Raw genomic sequence first — 17,916 nt, forward strand, 5'->3', positions numbered from 1 at the left:
CTAGCGTTGCTTTCTACTGAAATTCAACTCGCCTTTGCTCGAAAAGAGCAAATGGCTTCTGCATTCTTGGACATTAAGGGGGCATTTGACTCTGTCTCTGTAGAAGTTTCAACCGAGAAACTTCATTCGCAAGTAGGGATACCATCCGTCCTGATTTAGCAGGACATGTCCTGATTTTGAAATCCTATTTGGGCGTCCTGATTTATTTTTCATATTCTAGCATTTGTCCTGATTTTCCTAAAATATCTAATGTTGTAGTTTGACAATACGCAGATCTTTTTTGGAAATTAATTTTTTTTCCGATTTCGTTCACAACGTTCACTGAGATTGAATTTTGTGTTCGGTTGAATCTATTTGCATTTTTACGAAAGCTGAGTTTTTGAGAGAAAATGGTAACTAACAATGTATGGTTTTGTAATAGTAGATGAAGTTTACATCTTTTTTTTTTGAAGAACTTTGTGAAAACATCCAAATTTATTGTACCATCTCATAAGGAGCAATAGTACGGAATTATATTAGAGCGATTTTTTCTTGGTTTGCTAGTTTACCTTATCAAACAGTCCCGAGTCGTGGTGCGGCCTTTGCTGTACGTGAGAGTCGTCCAAAAGTTCCATGGCTGCAGTTCGCCAGCTCTGCAGTCTGCGTAGAGTCCACAGGTCGTCTTCCACCTGATTGATCCACCTTGCCCGCTGTGCACCTCTCCTCTCATCTCTAAAGGATTGGTTTCAAGGACCATCTTACCGGGCTGTCGTCCGACATCCTTACAACATGCACAGCCCCCCGCAACCTGCCAATTTCAGCGGTGTTAAAGATAGATGGTTTCCCAAGCAGCTCCTGCAGTTCGTGGTTCATTCGTCTTCTTCACACTCCGTTCTCCATCTGCATTCCACCGAAGATGGTACGCAACACTTTCCGCTCGAAGGCCGCAAGGGCGCGTTGATCCTCCACAAGCATTGTCCATGTCTCATGCCCGTGGAGGATTACTGGTCTGACCAACGTCTTGTAGATGGCTAACTTGGTGCGGCGACGAATTATACTCGATCGGAGCGTCCTCCGGAGACCGAAGTATGCACGATTTTCTGCCGTAATGCGCCGTTAATTTTTTTTCGCATATCAATGCGCCGTTGAATTTCTCTCCTGGTATCGTTGTCGGCAGTTACCAGTGAGCCCAGATACACGAACTCATCGACCACCTCGATTTCATCGCCACCAACTTGAACTCTAGGTGGTAGTCCCGCTCTTCTAATGACACCTTCCAAGGCAATGTTATACAGTAGAAACGAGAGACCACACCCTTGCCTTAAACCTTTTTGAGTTTCAAAGGGACTCAAGAGTGCCCCCGATACTCGAACTACACACATAACTCGTCGCTTCGTCGCTTTGACCAACCGCGTTAGTTTGTCTGGAAATCCGAAGTCGTGCATAATTTACCATAGCTGGTCTCGATCGATTGTGTCGTACGCCGATTTAAAATCGATAAACTAATGATGTGTAGGCACGTTGTATTCGCAGCATTTCTGTATGTCTTGCCGATCCGCGAATATCTGATCCGTGGTGGCCAGGGCACCCATGAATCCCGCCTGGTAGTGCCGGTTTGCTAGTTATATTAGATCAAATTTGTGCCAAAATTAAAGCTGTCCTGATTTTAAACTCGGACCAGATGGTATCCCTATTCGCAAGGGCTTTCACCAAATTTGAATAACTTTTTGCTCAATTTGTTGTCGGAAAAGCATTTGTATTTCTCACATGGGGATTCAACAACTTCCCGAATTAGTTACATGGGTCTTCCCCAGGGCTCATGTTTAAGCCCTCTCTTATATAATTTTCACGTCAATGACATCGATGAATGTCTTGCAAATTCATTCACGCTAAGGCAACTTGCAGACGATAGCGTTGTTTCCATTACTGGAAGCGAAGCTAACGATCTGCAAGGACCATTGCAAGATACCTTAGACAATTTGTCTGAATGGGCTCTTAAGCTGGCTATCGAATTTTCTCCGGAGAAAACTGAGCGGGTCGTTTTTTCTAGGAAGCATAACCCAGCTCAGCTGCAGCTCCTACTAACAGGTAAAACGATCACTCAAATTTTAGTCGCTAAATATCTCGGGGTCTGGTTCGACTCTAAATGTACCTGGGCTTGTCATATCAGGTATCTGCTACGAAAATGCCAACAGAGGATTAATTTTCTTCGTACGATTACCGGAACCTGGTGGGGTGCTCATCCAGGAGATCTTCTAAGGTTATACCAAACAACGATATTGTCTGTTCTTGAATATGGTTCTTTCTGCTTTCGCTCCGCCGCGAACACACGCATTATAAAATTAGAAAGAATACAATATCGTTGTTTGTGTATTGCCTTGGGCTGCATGCAGTCGACTCATACGATGAGTCTTGAAGTGCTAGCGGGTATCCTTCCGTTAAAACATCGTTTCTGGAATCTCTCTTACCGGTTGCTAATTCAAGCACAGTTATGAACCCACTAGTAATTGAAAATTTCGAGAGGTTGGTCGACCTTCAATCTCAATCCAGATTTATGTCCTTATATTTTGACTATATGGCTCAAGATATTAACCCTTCTTCATATGTTCCTTTCAATGTTGCACTTTTAGATACTTCTGATAATGCTATATGTTACGCTCGCGATTAGATCAAAGAAAATTTTATTGTAACCAAAACAGGGTCATTAGAAAACATAGGAAAAACCAGGGCAAGTTTATTACTGCAAACATAGGGAAACCCAGAACAGATTCGTCCTGCGAGACGTAGCAAAATAAACAAATTCGTCCTGCGAGGCGTCATAGACTCGTCCTGCGAGACGAACAAGATAAACAAATTCGTCCTGCGAGGCGTCATAGATTCGTCCTGCGAGACGATACAATAGAAACAAATTCGTCCTGCGAGGCGACATAGATCCGCCCTGCGAGGCGATACAAATGAACAAGTTTGTCCTGCGTGGCGACACAGATTCGTCCTGCGAGACGAAGTAGGTAAGCAAAACTGTCCTGCGTGACAGAGAATAAATTGATGCCTTCAGTTAGTTAGTTAGTTCAGTATAGTTCACGCCCGTTAACAGGTCTCACTTTGAGGCTAGTTTTCCATTCTCAGTGTAGAGTTAAGAAGTGTAGAATAAGAAGTGTAGAAATAAATTAATAAATATAAGTAAAATTGAATAAAGTAGTCAGTAGTATTTTTTAAACCACATACGACGCGTGTTTCACTCGATTCGAGCAAAAAAGAACATTTTTTGGTGTCCTCCATAGAGGAATATTAGAAGTAATAATCGCGAACTCACGAGGTGTACTCGACGCCATTACGATCGAGTGAGTGTAGTGGTTTAAAGTAAGTGGTTTAAGTGGGCTTTGTGCCAAAACGTATACAAATTAAGTGGGCTTTGTGCCAAGAGTATACAAATCAAGTGGGCTTTGTGCCATAAAATATAAAAAAGTGGTTAGAGAACCACTAGTGGGCCTTGTGCAAAAAGGCTGAAGAAAAGTGGTTAGAAAATCACTAGTGGGCCTTGTGCAAAAAGGCTGAAAATAAAGTGGTAGAAAACCACAAGTGGGCTCCGTGCCAAAAAGTGTAAGTTCAATATCAACGAATATAATATTATAAAAAGAGGGAGGTTGACAGGTAAGTGGGAATATTTGTTTTTCCCTATATTTTTATTTGTTTCGCATCCCGTCATGTTCGTGACAAACAAGAACGGTCACTGTCGGTTGTGCACCGGGCCTGATTCAAAACAGGACTTGGTAGCATGTGACGACTGTGACCGATGGTTTCATCTGTCATGTGCTGGGTTGAAATCCAGACCCAAAAAATCTGAACAGTGGCTTTGCATTAAATGCGAAGCGGTCCAGATAAAAATTAGAGCACTGGAGATGAAACCAGCGCAATCAATTGCCAAGTCAGAATCGTCTGACTGGACAATTTATCTAAAAATGCAGTCTTTAATGAGTCTGCCAAAATTTAGCGGTGCGGCCAAGGATTGGCCACGCTTTAAAAAAGTTTTGCCGAAACTACCATAGAAGGTAGATTCAATAACCTCGAAAATTTAAATAGGCTCCAACAAGTTTTGGAGAAAGAAGCGGCAAAAAGCGTTCAGCAATTAATGCTGGATGCTAGTAATGTGCCAAAAATAATGGAGCGTCTGGAGGAGAACTTCGGACGCCCAGACTTCGTATACAAGGAGCTCCTTTCTGAGCTTATAAAAGTTCGGAAGGAGACAAGGAACGTAACAATAGAGATTTCCAATGCTTTGGAAAATCTCGTTACGAATGTGAAAGTTATGGGCTGTGATCAGTATCTTTACGATCACAGGTTAATTGAAAATACAGTGCGAAAAATTGCCGTACAATCTTCAACTAAAATGGGCAGAGACGGTGCAGAATAATACAGGGCTGCCTTCTCTGCAAGATTTGAATGATTGGTTACTGCCACATTCTAAACTATGTAGGTCAATGAACGGTACACCGTTCAACCAAGAAAAAGCGACTCGAGGTTTCAACCAAGAAAAGATGGTTCGAAACTTCAATCGACTAAACGTCCATGACGAAATAATTTGTATTTTGTGTGAGAAAAAACACACATTGGTCAATTGTGATCAATTCAAAAAAATGAACACAGAAAAAAGGTACAAAATTGCCAAAGAGAATAAGCTGTGCTTTATCTGTCTAACAGACGGCCATAGAAGCACAAGCTGTTTAAAGGCAAACGTAAAATGTAACATAGAAGAATGCAAGCTTGGTCATCACAGACTCTTGCACTTCTATAAAAATAAAAATAGAGGGGAATCTTCTCCTGATGATGTGCGAGTAGATTCCGTAAATTATCACGAGAATTCTGGTAGAAAAATATTTTATCAGATTATTCCCGTGACATTGAAAAACGGGGATATAGAAAAAGATACATTTGCAATTTTGGATCAAGGATCATCTGTAACCTTGATTGACGAAGATATAGCCAACTTTTTTAAATTAGAAGGACCAGTAAACCCTTTGACTTTAAACTGGACTCAGAATATATCCCGACAGTCTCCTAGTAGAAAAGTCGCATTAAAACTTTCTGGCACTGCGAAGAAGTAATTCACGCTCAAGGGTGTCAGAACAATCAAAAATTTGCAACTGCCTATGCAATCACTTAATGTGGAACAATTGCAATCGAAATATGGGCATTTGAAGGATATTGAATTACGTTCATACCACCATGCTCGTCCTGGGATTTTAATAGGTCTCGAGCATAGTCATTTATTGCTACCCCTCGAACATAAAACAGGACCAGCAAATACACCATCTGCAATTAGAACAAAACTGGGATGGTCTATTTTTGGGAAATCATTTGACAATCATTCGATGGGATATGCCATGGTCATTTCCGAGAATGATTATATGCGTGAAATGATGCATAGGTATTATTCCACCGTAGATTTTGGTGTCAAGGTGGTTGAGGAACTTCCGAAGCCAAAATGTGATATAAGGGGCGAGAAAATTCTGAACGACACTATGTTGTATAAGAACGGAAGGTACGAAGTTGGACTTTTGTGGAGAGAAGACAATTTTACCTTTCCGGAGTCTTACAACTTTGCTCTAAGAAGATTGGAGTCTCAAGAGAGACAATTGAGTAAAAATCTTGAGCTTAAAAAGTGGGCGATAGAAACCTTTCAAGATTACGAAAAGAAGGATTACATCAGAAAATTGTCTGCGGAAGAATGTCTGAAACCTTTTCCTAGAATATTTTATTTGCCTCATTTCATAGTTCAAAATGAGAATAAACAACCGCCGAAGCCACGTCTAGTCTTCGATGCAGCGGCTCAAATTAACGGTGTGTCGTTTAATTCTGCATTGTTATCAGGGCCTGATGCAACCACATCATTATTTGGTGTTCTCCTTTGCTTTAGAGAAGGATCGATCGCGATATGTGGGGACATAAAGGAAATGTTCCATCAGGTAAGAATTAACGACAATGATCAACACGCTCAAAGATTCTTGTGGCGTAATGACATCCTGATCAGAAACCTGACGTATATGTAATGCAGGCAGTGGTGGGCACCATTCCGCTAATTCGCTAATTCGCTAATTAGCGACGCTAAAATTCAGTTAGCGATTTAGCGATTTCTCTAATTTTTGAACTGGTTAGCGAAACTGTTAGCGTCGCTAAAATTTTGGCCTTTGAAACGCTAATCGCTAATTCGCTAAATTTTATGGAGAAGCGACAATAGAAATATTTAGAAAAACTGTGAATTGCTGATGGCGTACGTAAATTGATTCGAAAGATGAACATACTTTACTGCGAAAGTTACTTTTGTCAGTTTTTTTACCCTAGAATAGAATGGAGTTCCAGTTAGAATGGAGTTCCAGTACAAGCCACAGGAGCATTTTGAAGAACAAGCACAAGGTCTAGATTGAATTTTTGGCACACCAAGAACTTTGGTAAATTGCAATGCGCTTGAAATTATGACAACTTTGGTTTTACTTTTTCGATTCAGATAATAATTGAATTTTCATGAAAACATTCCTAAGAGTATCTATTTTCAATGGAAGCTAAATAACTTTTGTTATTCTTGTTTTTACAAAATCAAATATGAATACCGTTTCGTGAACCTCTTACTGTAAATAGCATTAAAAAGTAATTGTTTTCGTTTGTTTAACCAAAACAGATCAAAGTGGTCCAAATCTTACAAAACACGAGTAATAAATATAGCGATATGACTATTTACATATTAAAAAGTTAGCGATTAGCGAAAGTTCCGCTAATGTGGGTTTAGCGTTTAGCGTTTAGCGATTATCGAGCTAAATTTTCCGGTTAGCGACTTAGCGATTAGCGTCGCTAAATTTTCGGTTAGCGGTGCCCACCACTGAATGCAGGTAATGACCTTTGGCTCTACTTGTTCGCCCTCTTGTGCCCAAGCGGTTAAAAACAAAAATGCTGAGTCATTTAGAGATATTTATCCAATAGCTGCAGAAGCCATTAAAAAGCAGCATTATGTTGATGACTATTTAGACAGTTTCAACTCGTTGGAAAACGCTAGGGAAATCTGTAATCAAGTTGTTGAAATTCACAACAAGGCAGGTTTCTATATTCGAAACTTTATATCTAACTCGAAGGAACTATTGCGCAATTTACCAGAAGATCGTATAAATGAAAAATCCGTTAAACTATTCGAAGAGAAAAATTCACCAGTTGAAAAGGTACTGGGCGTGTACTGAAATACTACACATGATTATTTTGGATATCATGTAAAAATGGGTAAATTACCTACTGCGGTTTTAGATGGATGTCGATTTCCAACTAAAAGAGAGGTACTTGCCTTTGTGATGAGTATCTATGACCCACTCGGGTTAATTGCCCATAAAACAATTCCAGGCAAAAAACTTCTTCAGAAACTGCATAAAGCAACCATCGAGTGGGATCAAGGAATTCCGCCTTGTTTAGAAAATGAATGGACCACTTGGATTGAGTTGATTAAATCTTTAGATCAAATTGTGATCCCACGTTGCATCACATTAGAAGATGCTGAAAATTTTGAATTAGACGTATTTGTTGACGCCTCAGAAACAGCGTTTTCGGCGTGTGTGTATTTAAGGAGCACTTACGCTGGTCAAGTCTTAGTAAGACTAATTGCAGCTAAGTCGAGAGTAGCGCCTATTAAGGAATTATCTGTTCCACGATTAGAATTACAGGCGACAGTACTCGGAACTCGTTTAGTTAATACTATACAAGAATAGTTACGTGTAAAAATTTCGAAAGTCATTATGTGGTCTGATTCACGAACTGTATTAGCATGGATCGGTAACCATAATATTAGATAAAAGCAATTCGTTGCTCATAGAGTGGGTGAAATTTTGGACTCTACCGCCATAAGCCAATGGAGATGGGTCTCCTCACAGCAAAACCCGGCGGATGAGGCAACGAAGGCTGTTAACAAGTCTTCAATTTGGCTACAAGGTCCAGAATTTCTCTACCAGTTGAGTGAAGAGTGGCCAATGATGTTGGAAGATTTGATGACTGATGAAGAAGTCAGACACTTTGTAGCAGTTCATAACCTGCAACCATACTTCGAATTCATATTGGAAGAAAAATATTCCGATTGGAATAAATTAATTCATCATATTTGTCTGATGCTCAAATTAAAGAAGTTTATGATGAAAAAATCTGAATTCATCCCAAGCATAACTATGGCTGATAGATTGGAGGCCGAAAGAGCAAATTTTTCGAAAAATACAATGGGAAAGATTTCCAGATGAAATGTGTGAAGTCACAGACGGAAATCCTGTGAAAAAATCAAGTTAACTATGGCTATTAACGCCATATTTAAATGATTGTGGTATATTGAGAGCAAATACACGCCTCAAAAATGCAAAGATACCCGACGTGCCAAGAAACCCAATAATCTTGCCCACAAGCCATCATGTCACTAAACTAATAGTGCGAGCTTACCATGAACGTTATTATCATCATGGTGATAAAACAGTGATGGGTGCCATACAATTACGTTATTATATTAAACGTTTAAACAAGGTATTGAATGGCGTGAAAAATAGATGCTAAAAATGCATAATAGACCGTGCTAAACCCGTTCCACCCCAAATGGCTCCTTTGCCACCTTCAAGAATGGACATGTATGCATATCCTTTCACCCACACAGGTGTTGACTACTTTGGTCCGTTCGAAGTGATCGTAAAGCGATCAGTTGAGAAACGGTGGGGTGTAATATTTACATGTATGACCACCAGAGCAGTTCATCTTGAGATGGCTGAAAAATTAGACACAGACGCATTTTTAATGTGTCTGAAAAATTTCCAATGTCGCCGAGGAAAAGTTAAACATCTCTACAGTGACAATGGAACCAATTTTGTAGGAGCTGAAAAAGAGCTCAAATTACTTATCGATGAAATAAATCAGAAAATGGGTAGAGGTTTAGCGGCATCCTTGGAAATAGGATGGACGTTTAATCCTCCAACAGGGTCCCACTTTGGTGGTGTATGGGAACGTCTGATTAGAATAATTAAGGATTCTCTAAGAGAAATGCTTAGGGCTCGGGGAGACCGAAAACCTCAAGCAGAAGTGTTCCGTTCGGCACTCATTCAGGCTGAATTCATTCTTAATTCGCGGCCATTTCCCCAAAATCCCATTAGAGGATTTCGAAGATGAAGTTTTGACTCCATTTCACTTTTTGATTGGAAGAGCAGGAGAATATTTATCACCAGTATCATTGTCAGCAGATGATCTGAGCAGGTCTCATTGGAAACTTGCGCAACATTATGCCACACGGTTTTGGCATAAATGGAAGAGAGATTATCTTCCCACCCTTATCAAACGAAGTAAATGGACTCCAAAAATAGTGCCCATAAAGGTTGGAGACATCGTCGTTATAACTGACGATAATATCCAAAAGGGGCACTGGCTCAAAGGAAGGGTAATCACTGCTCATGTAGCAAAGGACGGACAGGTGCGTACCGTCGATATCCTTACATCTAAAGGTATCAAAAAACGCCCATCAACAAAGGTTGCTGTATTAGATATACAGAACAATATCGAACTGCCAAAAGAATCTTCAGAAGATTCATTAGTAACAGATCAGGTTAAAGAAATGTGCGAAGAAACTAAAAACAAAAAATTTCAAATGCCAAGACCCAGAGATTTTAAGAACAAATATCTAAAGTTAGGATTGTCGAATTTAACAGTTCAGGTATTTTTATTGTTGTGGATGATTTGTCAGGCGTTTGCATTAAAAACTCCAGGCCTTATCGCTTATGATTGTGTTAATGATAACATAAATATGACATCGTATTCATTGTTAGATGTTGCTTCTTGTGTTCCAAGTCAGAGTAATTTGACTGTTACAGAAAATTACATTCAAGTCTAACAGAGTAGTCTTAAAACTATTAGCAAAACCTACCAGTGTAAGGTGATAATTAGGCGTTCAATACGGCACTGCGGTATGTTCTCACATATGTCAGACTACGAGAAAAGCTACGCATACATCGTAAAGGAGTTCACCGCAGAGGAATGTCATCGAACGCATCAACTAGGCTACGTCGGACTCGCAGATAATACGATTATCTACGAATTGAAACGTAATTGAACAACGAGAGAAGAGGTGATTATCATCGGCAGTTTGCACGGGAACAAGTGTGTAGGAGGAACGTACACTACTCCTATCTACACTTGGACTGAAGCTCTCGTATACTACGAATACGAAATTACACTACATGAGTTTGATTCGGTGGTCGACCTGGTTAACGATCAAATAATATTACGTGGATTCATCGTAGGCGTATACTCAATGGGTACGGCTCTAGATGCAGAAGAAGGATACATGACATGGAATGTCAACTTAAATAAAAGGTGCGAAGAAAACGATTATGAAGTTATATTCGAAGGTCTAGTCAACAAAACCCTCGATGCCATCTCAAAATCACAATATAACTCGGTTATGTATAGCACGATTTCGAATGAGTACTTATTTTCGATAAAAACCAAGCAGCTCACAAGGTTGTGTGGATACGTTGGATTCACGACAGATCATCCGCGTATTTGGATTTTAGAGCTGGATAATCAACATTCGTCCCCTTTCGTCCGCAAACCGACTTCGAACCATGATTTTTTCACGTACTACAATCCAAAAATTACCTTCGTCGAAAACTACATAGGGCAAAAATTGAACGATGCCTATAATACCATTATGACGGAGATGTGCAAGATAGATAAAACAATCATGGAAACAAAACTGACGTTGGCCAGAATAAAGCCGACGGAATTCGTTTCAAGCATCATAAAACGAAACGGTTATACCGCCGTAGTGGCAGGAGAAGTACTTCACGTCCTGCAATGTAAACCCGTGTATGTTACTGTACGAACAACGAAGAGATGTTACCAGGAAATTCCTGTTACATACAACAATGTTTCAATGTTTCTTACACCTGTTACCAGGGTGATACAACAGAGAGGCACGGAAATAGAGTGTACACCGCTGTTACCCGCGAAATTTTCCTTTGGCGGAAGATGGTACACAACAGACGGAGCCTTTCGAGAAACTACTGCACCTGAAAAACTGACAACGGACATCATCACAAGTTGGTCCTATACTCCGCTTCCGAGCCTAATGCAATCGGGAGTCTACGATGCTGAAGGAGTATACAAGATGCGACGTTTGATATACGAACAAGGTGATCGTCGAGTAGCTTCATCGGTACTTCATAAATTAATGGCTGGACAGCAACCAGCCCTACAAGGATTCCGTCTTGACGCCTTTGTAGGAGAGAACATAGTGCAAGAAACATTTTGGAAATATGTAGGGATTTTGATTAATTGGGTCTCATGGGCAGGAAACATCTCATCAACATGTCTTGGAATTTATGTAATTGTTCAAATAGTCAGAACACTTATTTATTTCTGTTCATTTCGCAGATTTTGCGCAAATGAGTTAGTCACAGATGTATAACAGCTCGCGAAAGAATACAGAGAATCATACAAAATGTATCGCTAGCGTGTAAGTGCATTTTTAGTTGTAATTCTACGAGTAGATTTACCGGGGTGAGAATGTTACGCTCGCGATTAGATCAAAGAAAAATTTATTGTAACCAAAACAGGGTCATTAGAAAACATAGGAAAAACCCGGGCAAGTTTATTACTGCAAACATAGGGAAACCCAGAACAGATTCGTCCTGCGAGACGTAGCAAAATAAACAAATTCGTCCTGCGAGGCGTCATAGATTCGTCCTGCGAGACGAAGCAAGATAAACAAATTCGTCCTGCGAGGCGTCATAGATTCGTCCTGCGAGACGATACAATAGAAACAAATTCGTCCTGCGAGGCGACATAGATCCGCCCTGCGAGGCGATACAAATAAACAAGTTCGTCATGCGTGGCGACACAGATTCGTCCTGCGAGAGGAAGTAGGTAAGCAAAACTGTCCTGCGCGACAGAGAAAAAAATGATGCCTTCAGCATAGTTCACGCTCGTTAACAGGCAGAAAATACCTGGTCTCACTTTGAGGCTAGTTTTCCATTCTTAGTGTAGAGTTAAGAAGTGTTGAATAAGAAGTGTAGAAATAAATTAATAAATAAAAGTAAAATTGAATAAAGTAGTCAGTAGTATTTTTTAAACCACATACGACGCGTGTTTCACTCGATTCGAGCAAAAAAGAACACTATATTCTTCGACACCACCATGAAAAAAGACATTACTGGTATCCCGGATCAATTGCGACCCCAAGAGATCCCTAAGATTTTTTCCAATAAGTTTAAACCTGTTAGTTATGCTAAAAGGTTTTACACTGACGGATCTAATCTAGATGAGTCCACTGGCTTCGGTGTTTTTCACGAAAATTTTACTGCCTTCTACCAACTCGATGCTCCTGCTTCCGTGTACGTTGCAGAACTAGCTGCTATTCAGTACTCCCTTGGGATCATCGAAACCCTACCCATAGACCACTACTTCATCTTCACAGACAGTCTCAGTGCCATTGAGGCTTTGCGATCGATGAAGACTGTGAAGCACACCCCGTATTTCCTGGGGAAAATACGGCGGTTTTTAAGTGCTCTAACAGATAAATATTACCGGGTTACCTAGGCGTGGGTCCCTTCTCATTGTTCCATTCCGGGCAATAAAAAGGCTGACGCTTTAGCTAAAGTGGGTGCTATTGATGGCGATATTTATAATAGACCAATTGCTTATGATGAATTTTATAGCACTTTGCGTCAGAGAACACTCAATAGTTGGCAATCATCATGGAATTCAGATGAACTGGGACGGTGGCTACATTCCATTTTTCCTAAGGTATCGACGAAAGCATGGTTCAAGGGGTTGGATGTAGGTCGGGACTTCATTCGCGTGATGTCCAGACCTATGTCCAATCACTACACGTTAAACACGCATTTCTTTCGTATAGGGCTTGTAGACAGTAGCCACTGCATTTGTGGCGATGGCTACAATGACATCGAGCATGTTGTTTGGTCGTGTACCGAATACTGTGGTGTTAGGTCCGAGCTTATAGATTCCCTTCGGGCCCGAGGAAAACAACCGAACAGCCATGTCCAAAACACGCTCTGCACTGAGGGATGTATTTGAAACACGAAACGGCGTGCTTAGCAATTGCCACTCAGTGTTGGTGTAAGACAGACGGCACGAAGGACGAAACTTGAAACACCGAATCCAGTGGCAGTGTTATACGATTGCCACTGGTGCCTCAAGCTTTGGCAAACACCGAATACGAGGGCTTTACTTTCGTGAAAGCACCGTAGCCGAATGTTTCAACTTCGTAGAAACACCTCGGTCGCTGCCATATGGCTCTGCTAGGCCTGATGCGAAGCGAAACATTTCCAAAAATACTCACATTGTTGATATTATTCTTTACGTGAGATCAGTGTTTTCCGAAACTAGATCCACCGGCGCCGGTGTTTGCCGAAGCTTAAGGCACCAGTGACGATCATATAACACTGGAACTGCTTTCGGTGTTTTAAGTTTCGCCCTTCGTGCCGTCTGTCTAACACTAACACTGAGTGGTGGTAGCAAGACACGCCGTATCGTGTTGCTATGCAAAAACCGCACCAGTGCAGCACGATTCAGTGTTTATACCATGGCTGCAACCGAACGTACCCGTTAGAGACATTCTGGGAAGCGGTGATCTCCAGTGCATGACACAGCTATACTGCTTTCTGAAAAACGCTGACATTAAAATTTAAAATTTTCTTTGTCTATTTGTCAGATTAAGGATACAAATATACTATGCTGGAGACACGGAAACGAAGAGCTTGGATCTATGCTTAGACAAATATTTTGAACCCACAACAAACAAGAATACAATTGCTCTACCAGTTGAAAAACAAAGTTCCAAAATAGTTTTAAGTCAAAATTGTATGTCCCCTCCTCTCACCTTAAATCCCCACTAGCTCGTAGTCAGCCGCGAGAATAAAAAAGGCCTCCCTCTTTTCCCTGCTAACGTAGAATTAATACGAATTGTACTTGGCTCAGTTAAACAGAAAATGTATCGTGCCGTGTCAAATGAACTAATTTTAAACCTTAAACCACAGAGAACAGACGTTCATCTTATTTTCAAAAGATGTGTAAAAACTTGCAACCGTCATTTAACAGTAAGTGGCAATGCTCCCGCTATGTGGCGCTCGTGTCACTTAAAAACCAAGCACAGATATCGATAAAATATCGATACAGCGATATTTATGCAGTGCAACTGGGGCACCACAAGACAGATGTCGTTAGTGTATTAATGTATTTGGATTAGAATCTTTACACATGATTTTCAAATTTCTTTATATGAACATGAATGTCTGTTCTCTGTGCTTAAACTCAGCACATAGCGCGACCCATGCGCATAGCAATAATCCCATCGCCAATAAACAATGCAAAAGAATGCGTTCTCACTCGACACCTCAGTTGCCGCAGAAATAAATGTAAATGTTTACCTATATGAGGCAATCTTGATTAATAAAGAATCTAGTGATGGGAAATATCGCCCAAAACGGACATCGATAACAATCGATAATTCCGGGGCTTTTATCGATATTATCGATAAGTATCGATAATTTGACAGCTAACGTTTGCGGTAAAAAAATTTTTTTCAGATGGCGATGAAAAAAAAACTATTTCAGATGGTGATGAAAAAAAAACTATGACAGATAATTGAGTTGGATAAATTTCCCATGGAAGGTCATCATGTTAGCTTCCTCACAAAAAAATATTACGTCCTTGCGTGCAGCCTTCCGGCAGTCAACCGGAACATTCGCCATGGCTCTTTCTTCGTTTTTTTTTTTATTAATTCCTCCTCCGTTTTCGCGACAAAATTGTTGGAATAGGTCTTGCGCTTCAAGTTTGTCCAGAAATTCTCGATGGGAAGTAGGTGGGGGACATTGGGCGGACTCGCCGACTTCGGTACCACATCGATATTCAGCCGCTCCATCTCCTCCAACGATCGCTTCGAGTAGTTGACCTACGTCAAATTTGGCCAGAACACACCGTGTCTTCGCGCTTATGGTATTTCTTGATGAACGTCGCAACTTCTGTCAGGCACTTCGTACTATAAATTTCCCCGTTCACGGCCGGCCCGGAGCGAAAGAAAAGCAACTTTAACATCCCTTACTTGCTGATTGTCAGCCACAGCCGCACCTTCTTTGGGAGCTTGGTCTGTGAAATAAACTTTACCTCGGTGCTCACTTCCTTCGTGGGGAAAGTAAAATACGAAGAGCCCTGCTAGTCGTTGCCATCCAGGGTGAGATAGGTCTAGTCGTCCAATACCACTGCCGTTTCGCGATTCGCCGGGAAAATCGATTTGACCATGTTATTCAACCGCTGTCGCTGCGTCATTGCCTGCAGCTCCGAGACCAGTGGACGGGACTGCCGCTTCCTGCATGTATGTCCATGTTCTGAAACCGACTGACTTCCCAACACTTACGGCTGGCAAAGCTTGCGGCAGAGCAGGCCCTATTGCTGGTATCGCAGGGTCGGCTAGCTACCGGGTAACCACGGATAACGCGGATAAAGTTCAAAAACCAAGAACGTTCACATTTCTAATTTTTATTTCGTGTAATTGTGGCGTGTGGGTGTGTAATCACAAATGATGGTGTGGCGTGTAACGTTTACTCACTACTTTTGCTGCTTAGGCTACGCAGGAGTCCTCTCGACTGCGCAACCCGATTCCGAACCGGTACGAGGCGGCGAGCGGATGGGGAATAGCGGGAACCCAGTTATCTCATACGTTGATCACGAATGTTGCAGGCGTCTTCCCTCTTTGACGCAATCGGCCTGACCGCAATGGCCAGCACCGAGAGGGGACCCTCCTTGACGGTTAGGACCTGTTGTCCGAGGGTGTCGATGCTCCTTTTCGGGTTAGGCGCGGAACCGTTCCAGGTTCGCGGGCCGAACCGTGTACTGCGCAGTTTCTTCGTAGCTGCGGGTCAATCTGCAAGCGCACCACCAATAGCCCCACAAGGGGGGGGGGGTCCAATCCTAGGTCTTACTCACTGCACAGCACACGGACGCCTGTTGTATAAAAAAAAGCTCGCGAGCCTTCCTATCTGCTCCCTTTTATAGCTTCATAAAGTAGTATTCCCTCCAATAGTTTTGCGCTTCTTTTCAATCTTCATTTTTGAAGCAGTTTGCGCCATGCTGAGTCCAGCCTCATCGTCCAAACAGCACGTCGTTTCGTTGCAGCGGTATTTTACTCTAACTAGTGTGGAAATGTTCTGTATCAGGGAGAAACGTGAAAGCTCGAAACATGCAAACGAATAATTATGTACAAAAAAACTAATAATTGTTGCCAACGGTTACACTATCCACCACTCCCATGAAAAAAATGTAAAAGCACGTAGTTATTTTGCATTTTTTTTTGAATCTAACTGCTCTATAAAACCATTTTGGCTTGAAATAATTCTTGATTTTGCTTATTATAATTTCTTATAAAATATTACTAAATCTTTATACAACGCGCGAAATCACAATAAATCTTCTTCACACATATTATAAATAAACCAATAATTTAAATTAACTGAAAATTTCATACAAATAATAAACACCGTATAAATTAATATAATACAATCGAATGAAAATATCATATTTAAAAATATTTACAAAATTTTTTTACAACCCTATTTACATTTATATACACCACTGTGCCAACACTAGTCAGGCAATGTTACCAACTATCGCATCGGGTTTCGTTGTTTCACCCTACTTTACCGATAGATGCAAGACAAGCTGTCATCTGTGTCACTATGTAAATACTAAATTTCACAAAGTGTTGATGCGAAAGTTGAAGTTTTCGTGAAAACCGGCCAAATTTTCAACGAAAGCAACGTAAGTTGAAACATATCGAAGCATAACTTCCATTGTTTGTTATTTAGAAAGTTGGGCTACAATCAGCAAGCAGCGCTAAGGTACAATATTTCATCAAAAATTGTCCAGCGATACAGTGTACATCTCGCCCTACACCATGATAGTGCTCTTGACTCACAAGATGGTATCAGGTAACAAAATAAGGTAAAAGTTAAAAATTTTAGTGCAAATTTGCCAACTTCTTACAGTACGAAGCCCTATTCCCAATTGGGACATCCAGAAACCGCAACTCCACCACTATTGCTCGAATAGGGAAAAAACTAATAGCTCCTCTATTGTCTTCGCAACACGGCCAGTGCGGTTCGGGATTCCCGAGCAAATTTAAAGCATGGTGAACTGCATGACACGGAATAGTAAGTATTCAATCTATTCCGCGCTTGCTCATACTATAAATTTGCTTTATAGTTTTTCTGGATACTGCTCAAAAGTCCGGATTAGAGGAAGTGCAGAACCTGTTCTCAATCTCAGAGCAAAAAATCGGACACTGCCGTAACCTCTGCCGATTGACGATTCACCAGGTTCACTGCGGGCAACCTCCGGTAATTGGCAAGTACCACTAAACTGCAAGAAAGTAAAGGTAAATGGCATTCAATTTCAACTTTTCCTTAGTAAAAGTAAATATACTCAACCATTGAGTTTCATTTCAAACGAAAGATAGCATATTCTAGATATTCATATCCAATATTCACTTATCGTTTCATAAGCATTTGTTTTTATATTTTATTCGAATATGAACGGCTAGCGTTCATGATGCACTCAACTCAGTGCCGTATTCCGTTGGGTTCAAAAAAATTCACATTTGTTCTTAAGTTTTCTTCACGAAACTGGATTTTGGGGTTCACCTTGTCTGTTGGGCTTCACCTGCGTTCGTCGTTCGAGTTCTATTGTTCACAAGTTCGTTGTTCTAGTGAGTATAGCGCAAAGCAGCACAACGCGAATTATCTATGAATCAATTTGGGTATGGGTGAATTAAGATTTATTATGCGTTATGATTTTTCTTTCCATGCAAAACGATTCACGAAGTATCCAATAAACCAAAACACACGATTTTTTTTTCATTTTAAATGGTTT

The 17,916-nt window shown here is 40.9% G+C and overlaps 1 protein-coding gene and 1 long non-coding RNA gene across 2 annotated transcripts in view; one reads left to right on the top strand and one right to left on the bottom strand.

The window, feature by feature from the left end:
* Positions 1 to 17,916, bottom strand: part of LOC129727149 (aldehyde dehydrogenase, mitochondrial) — a 293,310-nt gene that overhangs the window by 271,235 nt on the left and 4,159 nt on the right. The window lies entirely within an intron of this gene.
* Positions 16,689 to 17,473, top strand: LOC129727150 (uncharacterized). The gene is made up of 3 exons (XR_008728485.1): positions 16,689 to 16,976; positions 17,034 to 17,198; positions 17,251 to 17,473. It is a non-coding gene; the product is annotated as an uncharacterized LOC129727150 (long non-coding RNA).

Source organism: Wyeomyia smithii, chromosome 3, assembly GCF_029784165.1.
Source record: "Wyeomyia smithii strain HCP4-BCI-WySm-NY-G18 chromosome 3, ASM2978416v1, whole genome shotgun sequence".
Lineage (NCBI taxonomy): Eukaryota > Metazoa > Arthropoda > Insecta > Diptera > Culicidae > Wyeomyia > Wyeomyia smithii.